General features: G+C 39.0%; 1 protein-coding gene across 1 annotated transcript in view; it reads left to right on the top strand.

Annotated features, from left to right (window-relative positions):
- Positions 1–15,416, top strand: part of NCKAP5 (NCK associated protein 5) — a 792,873-nt gene that overhangs the window by 379,855 nt on the left and 397,602 nt on the right. The gene's annotated exons all lie outside the window — the stretch shown is intronic.

The raw sequence follows: 15,416 nt of genomic DNA, 5'->3' as shown, positions 1-15,416 counted from the left end.
TAAAAGCTTTGTCTCTCTTGGGCGATGTTATCAGCACTGTGGATGTATATTGGGCTCCTTCTATCCTAGCATCTCAAAATCTGATTCTGATTCTTCTGTTACAACCAACAGTGTGGGCTCTAAAAAAATCGATTCTTAGGTTCCTTATCTGTTTTTCTGCTTCTGGGATAACTGAATCTTTCATAACTAATGGGGATATTGAATTCAGGGAGCCCTACGGGGAAAATATATTGCAATTTGTGTAAAAAGCAAAAATGAAGCTACAATTAGATGTAATAACTATAGCTTAATTTAGATTGGTTTGACATCAATTGGTTAATATAGCTTTTCCATTAAAAACTAGTTTTCATGAAAACATAACAGTTTAATTTTGTTGCTGATATGTGTTTGGTTTATATACCCCTGAAGAAAAAAAATCACTTGCCAATTTTAGATTCTCAACAGGTAGCAAGAGAATTAGAATGGTTATTCTGGGTCTCTGTAATCTTAAAATGTTTCAGGATACATTAGATGTTGATTGGTGAACACATGGCAATATCTGTCTGGACACCAATTAATAAGCAAATCTAAGCAGATCCTGAAGTTCTGAATTGATTATTGAGTCTTAATGCCATGCTTTATGTTTGTATCACTAAATCAAATGCACTTGTCTTTTCTAATAGTCTAATTTAAAACCTCCGTTGTGGCTTGTTTGCCAGATTCCACATTTCTTGAATGCATTCATCTATTTTTTCATCAATACCCAGGAATATCATGAAGTCCCTATGACCTTCTCTAATGGCCTTTGTTTGTATCTGACTAACTTTTAGATCCTTTTATTATCTAAGAGTATTAGTATGTTTCCCAAGGTTCTTTCATCATGAAATATTTAACAAGAACATTATAACTTGGACACATTTTGGGAAATCTTTTGAAATGGACACGTATAGTGAATACCTTTCTGTATATTATTGTCTATCTCTTTAACATCAAGTCAATGTAGAATACCTCTGGATGAGTTGATGCCCCATGTCACTCACTAAGCAAGACTTACACAGATGCTTAGAGCATATGTGGGAGGCACCTCTCTTGTAAAAGCAGATGTTTCACTTGATACATGATCATGCATGGTGGCACTAGAACTTCCACAGCAAGTAAACAAAGTTCTTCTTTCTTTTCCAAATTCTTTGAATTTCATGTAACTGTCCTTGCCAGTAGTATACTAATGTTGCTAGAATCACCAAACATAATTAGATCTAGGCTAGAAATATTTATTGACTTTTTGTATTTGAAATCCAGTGTTAATATCTTAGTTTTAACCCCTGAAGTTTTGGCACCCTACAGATCAAGCCATCTGTTTAAAATCAGACTAGGTGGTGGGATTTAAAAAATAATGTGTTTTTAGGGATATCTGATACAGTGTTACCTGAATTTTAGATGATATCTGTGATTAATCTTTCAGTTCTTACATTAAAATGTATTAAATGTATTAAAATTTGATCTACTCAAACACACATTTTTGAGATTTTTAAAAGAAATCTGTAACTACAATGTTTATTTAATATGTAGCGATTATTAAAAACTAAACTTTTTGTAGAATTTATCAAAAGTAAACTATATTAGATGATATAAAGTATACAATTCCAGTTACCCATGTCTTATTTTTTATTTGGGACTTTCAAGTTTTTGTAGTGCTTTACCATACATTATCTTGCTCATTCCTCACATTGATCCTATAAAATTGGCTTGGGCAGTTTTACTCTCCCTGATATACAGAGGAAACTAGCTTGAAACAGTTAAGTTTTAAGTAGCTTGTCCAAAACCACTTGAGTAACAAATGCAATCTAAACTAGAAGCTGGTAGCATTCATCATTCTCTGTTTAAGTATTTTCCCATTCTATTATTTAGACTCTTAATTCACTTCTTTCTCCACACAGTGGTCAGAGATCTTTGCAAAATCTTTACCAGATCCTCTCACTCACTTGATTAAACCTCTGCACTGAGTTACTGTTTTACTCAGGATGTAATCGTACATCCTTAATATGACCTTCATGCTCTCCATTGCCTGTGCCTTGTTCTGTCTACCTGTATCATATGCCACTCCCATTTCCTTGTTCACCAGGCTCCAGGGACCCTGGGCTGCTCTTCTTTCTTCCCATGTGTGACTCAGGACCTTCCTATTTGCTAATCCCTCCACCTAGAGTGCTGGTCCCTTCTCTTCACCTGGTGACTCCTAGTCATCACAGAGATCTCATTTTAAATGTTAATTCCTCAGTGAAGCCTTCCCTTAAATGACCAACCAAAAATTAGTTCCTCTTGCTGTCATCTTTCAGCAAACCCTTAGTTATCCATCCGTTTATACTGATACATTTATCTGTGTGATAATCATTTAGCACCTGCCCTCTTCACTGTGTATAAGTCGGCTACTGTCAGGAACCATGTCTGTTTGACTCCTTGCTGGTCTCCTGCTCTGGTCCAGTGTCTGGCACATAGTAGCTGCTCAGTTAAACATTTGTGGTCTGAGTGGAATGAATAAATCCACGTGGGTATGTACATAGCTCTTTTTCCAAGCTCTTTTTTTTAATATATATATTTACTGGAATATATAGGTTTTTCTCTATATCCTGGGAGCATGCAGATAAAAATGGCTTTTTGATACTTGAAACAATTTAAGCAAGTCTTAGAAAATTATCAGGAGAGAATTTTAAGAAAATGAAATGGATTACCTAGGGAAATTGTGGAGTTTCCCTCCACAGAGGTTTAATCAGAGGATAGTAATTAAGTTTGAGGAAGTTTAAGGTCTGTGTTAAGGCTCTGACATAGAGACAAGATCATTTGGTAGAACAATGACTTGGACATAATATACCTTTCTTTTTTTCGTTTGTGTGTTTGATTCTTTGTCAAAGGCCCAACTCTGTGCTTATGCCCAAATAGGAAACAGACTTGGAAACTTGACTCTCAATTCAGATTTCTTTTTCTCCACTGTGATGTACAGTCCACTCTACTATAATGCAACCTCTCTGCATTCCTAAAAATCATTGCACAGGGCTTGTGGGAAAAATGGAAGTAGGGACACGAGACTCAGAAACTTGATCAGTGACACATTAAAAAAAAAACCCAGGAGCCTAGTAAAAATGCCAGCTAAGTTTTACTTGTGTTAAATGGTTAAGAAATACATAAATAATACAATAAATATGGCACTTCACCTTGAAAAAGACAGGCAGTTGGCTTGTGGAAGGGGTCATTGGAAGGGCTACAGCTTGTGAATTATTGTCAAGTGGCAAAAGGAAGGCTGCCTGAAATCAGAGGGCAAGTTGTGCCACCAGGTGTGGGTGGGGTGGCTCTTAACAGGCACATTAACTGAGGGCACTGGCTCATCCATCTTAAATCTGTGTGATTTGTGTATTTCTATGCTAGGTTCAGCGGGGTGTAGTTTTCTGTGTTCACTTTGTGTTTCTCATGAATGAAATCAGGCATAAGCAAGTGTGAGATTTGGGTCACGCTCAAATTGGCCCCTAACACAGCCATTGCCTTAAAACAAATTTATGCTATTAAAATAAGTGTTAGGAGGCAGTCCAGATGGTGAAGCAGAAAGATGCTAAATTCACCTCCTCCGAAAGACACAATAAATCTACAACTGTATATGGGCAACTTCTCTCTGTACATTCACTGCACATCTCCTTGTCCTCAGATGAGTAAAGGACTGCATTCAGCAGGGCCAGAGAAGCTGAGATGAGGTCTCACCACAAACCCACCCCCAGGTCAGTGACCCACAGTTGGGAGGGAGCTCAAAAATCCAGAGCTTCTCCTTGAGGAGTGAAGGGTTTGTAGATTCTATCAGTCACTCTAACTCTTAAGACCAATATTTGAGAGATGAGCCACCAACACATCTGCTTTGAAGACTCCCAGGGCTTGTATCCATGAGACCCAAAGGGCTGTAGTGAGCTGAGAAACAGCTCTTAAAAGGCTCAAATGCAGACTTGCTCACACCAGGGCCCAGCTCAGAAGTAGCAGTTTGGAAAGCACCCAGACTATGAAGAAGATTCATTTGCTAATCTTCAAGCATCCATTGGAGGGGCGGGTGCCTTTTGGCATTCTCTCCAGGGATGGAGGCACTGACAAATGCCATCCATCGTTGTTCTCTCCCTCTGCCTCACCAAAGCCTGGGCTACCATCTTTTTACTTCTTTTTCCTTTGGAAGATGCCATCTTCATGCCCTCCCTCTGCCAGGTTCCAGAGGCATTATTTCCCAGAGGAGAGCTCTTACATATATCTGGTGCCCTGGCTTATTTACATCTGATACCCCAGTTTTTGTGGCTGCCACCAGGGGACCCACTGAGCTCATGGATCTCGAGGCTGAAGTGGCTTGTATTCCTGGATACAGTGGGAAACTATTGGAAAGAGAGTTCTTGACAGACTGCCATCCCCAGGACAGTGTACAGATAGCAGGTTGAAAATACCAGTTCACTTTGTGAGTAGGTATATTTCCGTGTTCAGGAGCTTTAGTCTAAGGGATAGGTTCCTGGTCTGCCACACTCCTAGAGGCCTATTGAAGTGCTCTCAGGGCTTAAGTCCCCAGTCAGGGTATGTGCCCAAGGGAGGGGGATGCTTAGGGTTAGAAGAGAATAAAACTGGGACCGGAATACTGGGAAATGTTAACTGGTGAAGACTGGAAACAGGAAGAGGAACCAGGCAATGAAGCTGGAGAAGAGCCAAAAAGAATTCATTATCTTGCATCAAAAAGAATAAAGTACTTAGGAATAAATTTAACCAAGGAGGTAGAAGACCTGGATATCAAAAACTACTAGACATTAATGAAAGAAATTTAAGAAGACACAAATAAATGGAAAGATATTCCATGCTTATGGATTGGAATAATTAATACTGTTAAAATGTCCATACTACCCAAAGCAATATATACATTCAGTGCAATCCCTATCAAAATTCCATTGACATTTTTCACAGAAATAGAAAAAAAATCCTAAAATGTGTATGGAATCACAAAAGATCTCTAAAAGCCAAAGATATCTTGAGAAAGAACAAAGAAGGAGGCATCATGCTCCCTGATTTCAAACTGTATTACAAAGCTATCATAATCAAAACAGTACTTTATTGGCATAACAAACAAACAAAAATCAATGAAACAGAATAGAGAGCCTAGAAATAAACCCACAATTAATATAGTCATTTAATTTATGACAAAGGAGGCAAGAATACACAATATGGAAAGGACAGTCTCTTCAATAAATGTTGTTGGGAACACTGTACAGCCACATGCAAAAGAATCAAACTAGACCACTATCTTACACCATAGACAAAAATCAACTCAAAATGGATTCAAAACTTGAATGCAAGACCTGAAACTATAAACCCCTGGAAGGAAAACTGGGCAGTAATATACTTGACATTGGTCTTGGTGATGATTTTTTGGATCTGACTCCAAAAACAAAAGTAAACAAGTGAGATCAAACTGAAATCAACTTCTGCATAGCAAAGGAAATCATCAACAAAATGAGAAGGCCATGCATTGAATGTTAGAACAATATGATTTACAAATCATATATCTAATCAGGGGTTAATATTCAAAATATATACAGAACTACAATACAATAGCCAAAAACAAAAACAAAAAACAAAGCATCTGATTTTAAAATTGGCAGAAGATCTGAATAGACATTTTTCTAAAGGAGACATTCAGGTGGCCAATAGATGCATGAAAAAATGTTCAATATGACCAATCATCAGGGAAATGGAAATCAAAACCACAAAGATGTATTACCTCATACCTGTTAGAATGACTTTTATCCAAAAAAAAAAAAAAAAGAAGTGTTGGTGAGGATATCAAGAAAAGGGAATCCTTGTGCACAGTTGGTGGGGATATGAATTGGTGCATCCACTATGGAAAACTGTATGGAAGGTCCTGAAAAAATTAAAAATAGAAGTATCATATGATCTGGCAATCCTACTTCTGGGTATTTATCTGAAGAAAATGAAAACATTACCTCAAAAAATATATATATGCACCCCATGTTTATTGCAACATTATTTACAAAGGCCAAGATATGGAAACAACCTAAGTGTCCTGAATGGATGGATGGATGGATGGATGAAGAAGTTGTGGTAGGTATACAAACACACACACTCACACACACACACACACACACACACACTCATATACAATGGAATACTACTCAGCCACGTAAAAGAATGGATTCTTGCCATTTGCAACAACATGGATAGTTCTTGAGGGCACTAAGCTAAGTAAAATAAGTCAGGCACAGGAAGACAAATGCCATATGCTCTGACATATATGGAATGTGAAAACAAAACAAACAAACAATAGCAATAACAAAAACCAAACTCAGAGATTAAGAGAACAGATTGGTGGTTGTCAGAGGTTGAGGAGCAGTGGGGAGTGGGCAAAAGGGGTAAAGGGGGTCAAAAAGTACAAACAGTCATAAAATAAGTCATGAGGGTATAATGTACAGCGTGGTGACTATAGTTAATAATACTGTATTGCATATTTGAAAGTTGCTAAGTCCGTTAATCTTAGATGGTCTCATCACAAGGGAATAAAAAAAGAACTTTGTAATTATGTATTATGATAGATGATAACTAGGCTTCTTGTGATTATATTTGCATTTGTGTATACAAATATTGAATCATTATGTTGTACATCTGAAACTATTATATGTCAAATATAAAAATAAAGAAAGGACAGAAAGATTACAAAACAAATGTTAGAGCAGAACTGACTATCCTAAGAAGAAAAAAAAAAGATGGGGGTGGGGGATGGGACTTGGGGTCAGAAGAACTTTGTTCTGGTCCCAAAGGTGTCATTTCTAACAGTGAAACCCTGAGCCAAATGCCTTCCCTCTCTTTATACCATCTTCTTTATCTTTAAATGAAGTTGATAACAACCAACTTTGCCAAGTTGTCCTGAGGGCAAACATTCTGTAAACTTGAAGTCCTCTCCAACTCAAGATTTTTCACATAGAACTTATTTCAGAGGTAGAGATATCAACTAAAGACGCACAAATGGTTGGAAGTTCACCCACTCAGAGACAGCTTTTGTTGAGAAAACTATGCAAACCCTCCTTTTGAATGAGAGTAAATGCCCATGACTCAAAAAGGAAGGGGTGCTGTATGGCTGGTGAAGTGTCCTGTTAATAGGTGTCTCACATCATGTAGACTTAGCCCAGGGGCCAGTGTTTGTGTTCCTCATGTAGCAGTTTGGGGACAATGGAAGGAGAAGCCAAAGAGAAGGAGAAAAGGTGAACTTGCTAAATGAAACTGGGAGAAATACAAATGTGGTCCCTAGTGAGTTTAGAAAAACACTCTCAGAGCTTTCTTAAGATGGCCTCTTAAAGCAAACCCAGCCAGGGATTCAATGGAAAGAGATGGTCACAGAAATTTGGCCTCATCAGGTCTACAACCCAGATTTCTGTGACATTGCTTTTTACTTACTGCTCTTCAGTGCCCAGCAGCACTGTATAAATAACACTCAACTCTTCTGCATCTCTCACTCCCTTTCACTCTCCATGCTGTAAAAAAGATAGAGAGCAAACCTGGGGGAAAAAATCAAAATTACTTTGGGGACAAATTGGTTTATCTCTAGGATACAGCTATTACAAAAAAAAAAAAAAAATCTGGCCAATCCATTGATACATTCTTTTGTTACTTTTATCCATGTTTTATAATTTGAGTAAAAAAATTTTTTCCCTACATTTGGAAAATAGATATGGCTTATTGTCAAGCTTTGATGGTTTAATTGAATACACACCATTTAAAGGGAATATATTTTAGTAAACAACTTTTGCCTCATTAGTCTTTGAATTCCCTGGAACTTTCTCTGTGTTGTAAGGGTATCATTTTATTTGTATTTGAAAAGGCATTAACAAATTGAACAGAAAAGTTTATTCATATGGAAAATGTGCTCCCTTATTAGATTTTGGGGAATTCTTCAATATGACAGTGAGCGAATCTATGTGACATTCTTCACATGTGAAGGAAAAATGGATGCTGTCTTCTCTGCAAAACTTCATTTTCTTCATACACTGTGCTTTTTAACTATTTAACATACACCATTTGTTTTGCTTGTTTTGGGAATCAAAGCACAGTCTTCCAAATTCTATGATAAAGGTGACTTACCCATGTTCCTTCTAGTCCAATGAGTTTATACAGAGATGAGTGTTGATTATGTGTAATAGTGGAGTAGATTTTATTTTTATCTTTTTATTGTAAAATATGTGTAATAAAATCTAAATAATGAAATAAATAATTAAAAATGAAATAATAAAATATATGTGATACAAAATTTGCCATTCTATTTCTACAAAAAATTGACTTTGGTTAGCATGTTTCTCCTTCAAAACCATGTTTTTCTTCTTTTCCAAAGCTGCTGGAACATGACGGAATAAAGATTTGATTTTGATTTTTCCTTTTCTGAATCTTACAGAAGTAACTGACTGTGTGGGGGTGAAAATGGAAACCAAAGAGTTTGGGACAGAAGCTACAGGCCTGACTTAGCTAAAGGCCAGCTTCAGAATCAATAAGCAAATATATGTCCAGTATGTTAAATACAGAAAAATACATATACACATTAGACATAGTCCTAATCTCAAATAGATGTTTATGTAGGTGAAGAATCGTAATAAATGCACGTGAAAAAATTATAATAGAAGAAAGTAAGTACACGTGTATAGGGTGGCAAAGAACATAGGTCTGTGGAAATCAAGGAAGGAAGAGAATAATGAAATTATGTGGGGTAAGTTCTAGAGAGATGGTTCAAGCCTGGCAACGTCTCTAGGCTTTAAGTAGACCTCAGAAGGCTTGTTAAGCAGGAGGAAGAGCATGGTCAAGGGTGCATAGGCAGGGGAATAAGTATTTTTAGAGGATCTTGATTTATTTCCAAATTATGGTCTACTGTTTCCTTCAAAATATTCAGGAGAACTTTTCCCCCATGAGTTAGAGGTGAAGAAAATCCATCTTTCCTATCACTTCCAGTGAATATGCCCCATGAAGTGGATAGCATTCCATCCTGGGTAATCCATGGTTCAGAGTCATCATGCAGTCTGCAGTCTTTGCTTCCCTCTTCCTGTGTAAGAATGTGGGTCCCTCCTAGTCAGGTAATGAGTTGTTCTTTGGTTTTCATCATAGAATATCTATTCTGCATGCAAAGTGCTCACATTAGTAGCAACAATATCCTAAATAGCATGACATGCTAAAAAAAAAAAAAAAAAAGCAGCAGCAACAAAACAAAAACAAAACAGAAAGACATCAGCATGGATGAGTCAGTAATGTCAGGAGGATTCAAGTTTGCACACTTCTAACTGGTTCCAGGAATGAGTTTTTGCTGAACCATCTATTCTGGGTTGTCCAGTCCTTCTTTGAAACACTGATTCCCATTTGTGAATGGGTTAGTTTTCTGCAATAATATATAAAGTGAGTGGTTTAGCCTATCTTTATCTGTGAAAAACTAACTGGACAAATAAAAACAAAATATTTAACCGTATTCTCATCAGCTCCATGGCCTAATTAATTTGAAATTACAGGCCCTTGTACAAAAATCACTTATGTTCCTTTAAAAGCATAGACCAGGAGGACTAGGAAAGATGGCGGAGGAGTAGGGGACCCTATTTCAACTGGTCCCCGGAATTGAGCTGGATATCTACCAGACCACTCTGAGCACCCACAAAACCAGCCTGAGATGTAAGAAGATCTGGATCTCTACAAACAATATCGCAGGCGGTTGGTTTTCAGCTACGAAGCGGGGAGTCCTGATTTCGGAGGATAAATGGCAGCAGGAGGGTGCCTGGCCATGGGGATCCTACACCACTGGTGAGCGACAGCCTCGCGCGCTGGGGACGGGGCACAGACTCGCAGACCGGTAGCGGCGGGGAAGGGACTTTAGGGCAGCGCCCGGGGCAGGAACCCGGAGTGGTGGGGTCACACGTGCGAACTGGGAGTGGCTGGCAATTTTAGAAGCACAAAGGGCAGAGACGTGCTCTGACCTGGAGACAGGACTGGGGGCACTGTGGAGGGGCGCACAACCCAGGACGCTGCAGTTTATAGCAGCACGGACAGAAACGGAGACAGTGTGGCCTGGAGAGCTCACTGAAGAACAGACTGCGGTCTCTCTGCTCTGAGGCAGAGGGTTGGAAACCGTCTCTTCTGCTCTGACTCGTGGAAGAGACACGGAAAGTCTCCAGGGAAAGCCACCAGAGAACAAAAGCCCCCAAAACTGATTCCTGCTGAGCCCATACCCTGCCACAGGGGCGCAGGACAACTCCGCCCAAACAGGGTTGCCTGAAGTAACAGCGTGGCAGGCCCCTCCCCCAGAAGACAGGCTGGGAAAACAAGAGGCCAGCAACCCTAAGGTCCCAAGAAAACAGGTGCATCTTGCTTGGGTTCTGGTCAATAATTTGGACTCTATACATTCCCTCAAACACCCATCAACAGAATGACTAGAAGGAGGAGCCCCCAAAATAGAAAAGACTCAGAGATTATGACTTACGCTGCAGATTTACAAATGGATGCAGATATAACCAAGATGTCGGAGATGGAATTCAGGCTAGCAATTGTGAAGACAATGGCTAGAATGGAGAAGTCAATTAATGGCAACATAGAGTCTCTAAGGGCAGAAATGAAAGCTGAATTGGCAGAACTTAAAAATGCTATCAATGAGATCCAATCCAATCTAGATAATCTAACAGCTAGGGTAACTGAGGCAGAAGAACGAATAAGCGACCTGGAAGACAAGATAATAGATAAAAAGGGAAAAGAGGAGGCCAGGGAAAAACAACTCAGAATCCATGAAAATAGAATCAGAGAAATAAGTGACACCATGAAGCGTTCCAATGTCAGGATAATTGGAATCCCGGAGGGAGTGGAGAGAGAGAGAGGACTAGAAGATGTATTTGAGCAAATCGTAGCTGAGAACTTCCTAATCTGGGGAATGAAACAAACATACGCATCCTAGAGGCAGAGAGGACCCCTCCCAAGATCAAGGAAAACAGGCCAATGCCCCGGCATGTAATAGTAAAACTTGCAAATCTTAGAACCAAGGAAACCATCTTCAGGGCAGTTAGGGGGAAGAGATTCCTTACGTACAGAGGGAGGAACATCAGAATAACGTCAGACCTATCCACAGAGACCTGGCAAGCCAGAAAGGCCTGGCAAGACATATTCAGGGTACTAAATGAGAAGAACATGCAGCCAAGAATACTTTATCCGGCAAGGCTTTCATTTAGAATGGATGGAGAGATGCAGAGCTTCTAAGACTGGCAGAAACTGAAAGAATATGTGACCACTAAGCCGGCCCTTCAAGAAATATTAAGGGGGGTTCTATAAAAGGAGAAAGACCCCAAGAGTGATCTACAACAGAAATTTACAGGGACAATCTATAAAAACAACGTCTTCACAGGCAACATGATGACAATTAATTCATATCTTTCAATAATCACTCTCAACGTGAATGGCCTAAATGCTCCCATAAAACGGCACAGGGTTGCAGATTGGATGAAAAGACAGGACCCATCCATATGCTGCCTACAAGAGACTCATTTTGAACCTAAAGATACATCCAGACTGAAAGTGAAGGGATGGAGATCCATCTTCCATGCCAGCGGACCTCAAAAGAAAGCTGGGGTAGCAATTCTTATATCAGACAAATTAGATTTTAAACTAAAGTCTGTAATTAGAGACACAGAAGGACCCTATATCATTCTTAAAGGGTCTATCCAACAAGAAGATCTAACAATTGTAAATATCTATGCCGCCAACATGGGAGCAGCCATCTACATAAGCCAACTGTTAACCAAAATAAAGAGACATATTGATAACAATACGTTAATTGTAGGAGACCTCAATACTCCACTCTCAGCAATGGACAGATCATCTAAGCAGAAAATCAACAAGGAAACAAGAGCTTTGAATGATACATTGGACCAGATGGACCTCATAGATATTTACAGAACATTTCACCCTAAAACAACAGAATACTCATTCTTCTCGAGCGCACATGGAACTTTCTCCAGAATAGACCACATACTGGGTCACAAATCAGGTCTCAACCGATACCAAAAGATTGAGATTATTCCCTTCATATTCTCAGACCACAATGCTTTAAAACTAGAACTCAATCACAGAAAAAATTTGGCAGAAATTCAAACACTTGGAAGCTAAAGACCACTCTGCTCAAGAATGTTTGGGTCAACCAGGAAATCAAGGAAGAACTTAAACAATTCATGGAAATCAATGAGAATGAAAACAAATCAGTCCAAAACCTATGGGATACTGCAAAGGCGGTCCTAAGGGGGAAATACATAGCCATCCAAGCCTCACTCAAAAAATAGAAAAATCCCCAATTCACCAACTAACTCTATACGTTAAAGAACTAGAGAAAAAGCAACAGACAATGCCTAAGCCATGCATTAGAAGAGAAATAATTAAAATTAAAATAGAGATCAATGAATTAGAAACCAGAAACACAGTAGATCAGATCAACGAAACTAGAAGTTGGTTCTTTGAAAGAATTAATAAGATCAATAAACCACTGGCCAGACTTACCCAAAAGAAAAGAGAAAGGACCCAAATTAATAAAATTATGAATGAAAGGGGAGAGATCACGACTAACACCAAGGAAATCGAAACAATTATTAGAAATTATTATCAACAACTATATGCCAATAAACTGAGCAATCTGGATGAAATGGAGGCCTTCCTGGAAACCTATAAGCTGCCAAGACTGAAACAGGAAGAAATTGACAACCTGAATAGGCCAATAACTAGTAACGAGAGTGAAGCAGTGATCAAAAACCTCCCAAAAAACAAGAGTCCAGGGCCTGATGGATTCCCTGGGGAATTCTACCAAACATTCAAAGAAGAAATAATACCTATTCTACTGAACCTGTTTCAAAAAATAGAAACAGAAGGAAAACTTCCAAACTCATTGTGTGAGGCCAGCATTACCTTAATCCCCAAACCAGGCAAAGACCCCATCAAAAAGGAGAATTTTAGACCAATATCCTTGATGAATATGGATTCCAAAATCCTCGACAAAATCCTAGATAATAGGATCCAACAATACATTAAAAGGATCAACCACCATGACCAAGTGGGATTTATCCCCGGGATGCAAGGGTGGTTCAATATTCACAAATCAATCAACGTGATAGAACACATTAATAAGAGGAGGGAGAAGAACTATATGGTCCTCTCAATTGATGCAGAAAAAGCATTTGACAAAATACAACATCCTTTCCTGATTAAAACTCTCCAGGGTATAGGGATAGAGGGAACATTCCTCAAGTTCATAAAATCCATCTATGAAAAACCCACAACGAATATCATCCTCAGTGGGGAAAAGCTGAGAGCCTTTCCCTTAAGATCAGGAACACGTCAAGGATGCCCACTCTCGCCACTATCGTTCAACATAGTACTAGAAGTCCTAGCAACAGCAATCAGACAACAAAAAGAAATAAAAGGTATTCAAATTGGCAAAGAAGAAGTCAGAGTCTCTCTTTTGGCAGACGATATGATACTTTATGTGGAAAACCCAAAAGACTCCACCCCCAAATTACTAGAACTCACACAGCAATTCAGTAATGCGGTAGGATACAAAATCAATTATACAGAAATCAGTTGCTTTCTTATACACTAACAATGCAACTGTAGAAAGAGAAATAAGAGAATCGATTCCATGTACAATAGCAACAAAAACCATAAGATACTTTGGAATAAACCTAACCAAAGAGGGGTAAAGGATCTATACTCTAGGAACTACAGAACACTCATGAAAGAAATTGAAGAAGACACAAAAAGGTGGAAAAATATTCCATGGTAATGGATCGGAAGAATAAACATTGTTAAAATGTCTATGCTACCCAGAGCAGTCTATACCTTCAATGCCATCCCGATCAAAATTCCAATGACATTTTTTAAAGTGCTGGGACAAACAATCCTAAAATTTGTATGGAATCAGAAAAGACCCTGAATCGCCAAGGAAATGTTGAAAAAGAAAAACAAAGCTGGGGGCATCACGTTGCCCGATTTCAAGCTATATTACAAAGCTGTGATCACCAAGACAGCATGGTACTGGCACAAAAACAGACATATAGACCAATGGAACAGAACAGAGAACCCAGATATGGACCCTCAACTCTATGGTCAAATAATCTTTGACAAAGCAGGAAAAAACATGCAATGGAAAAAAAAGACAGTCTCTTCAATAAATGGTGCTGGGAAAATTGGACAGCCACATGCAGAAGAATGAAACTCAACCATTCTCTAATACCATTCACAAAGATAAACTCAAAGTGGATGAAAGACCTCAATGTGAGACAGGAATCCATCACAATCCTAGAGGAGAACATAGGCAGTAAGCTCTTTGACATCGCCCACAGCAACTTCTTTCAAGATACATCTCCAAAAGCTAGTGAAACAAAAGCAAAAATGAACTTTTGGGACTTCATCAAGATTAAAAGCTTCTGCACAGCAAAGGAAACCGTCAACAAAACAAAGAGGCAACCCACAGAATGGGAGAAGATATTTGCAAATGACACTACAGATAAAGGGCTGGTATCCAAGATCTATAAAGAACTTCTCAAACTCAACCCCCCAAAAACAAATAATCAAGTCAAAAAGTGGGCAGAAGATATGAAAAGACACTTCTCTGAAGAAGACATACAAATGGCTAACAGACACATGAAAAAATGTTCATCATCATTAGCCATCAGGGAAATTCAAATCAAAACCACATTGAGATACCACCTTACACCAGTTAGAATGGCAAAAATGGACAGGGAAGGAAACAACAAATGTTGGAGAGGTGGTGGAGAAAGAGACACCCTCTTACACTGTTGGTGGGAATGCAAGTTGGTACAGCCACTTTGGAAAACAGTGTGGAGGTGCCTCAAAAATTTAAAAATAGAGTTACCCTATGACCCAGCAATTGCACTCCTGGGTATTTACCCCAAAGACACAGATGTAGTGAAAAGAAGGGCCCTATGCACCCCAGTGTTCATAGCAGCAATGTCCGCAATAGTCAAACTGTGGAAAGAGCCGAGATGCCCTTCAACAGACGAGTGGATAAAGAAGATGTGGTCCATATATACAATGGAATATTATTCAGCCATCAGAAAGGATGAATACCCAACTTTTACATCAACATGGATGGGACTGGAGGAGATTATGCTAAGTGAAATAAGTCAAGCAGAGAGTCAATTATCATATGGTTTCACTTATTTGTGGAACATAAGGAATAGCATGGAGGACACTAGGAGAAGGAAGGGAAAAATGAGGGTGGGGGGGAATTGGAGGGAGAGATGAACCATGACAAACAGGGTTTTAGAGGGGAGGGGGGAGGGGGATTGTTTAGCCCGGTGATGGGTATTAAGGAGGGCACGTACTGCATGGAGCACTGGGTGTTATATGAA

This window comes from Neomonachus schauinslandi, chromosome 3 (genome assembly GCF_002201575.2).
Source record: "Neomonachus schauinslandi chromosome 3, ASM220157v2, whole genome shotgun sequence".
Classification (NCBI taxonomy): domain Eukaryota; kingdom Metazoa; phylum Chordata; class Mammalia; order Carnivora; family Phocidae; genus Neomonachus; species Neomonachus schauinslandi.
Note: the sequence above shows the minus strand (reverse complement) of the source record. Positions and strands in the feature narration are given on the sequence as shown.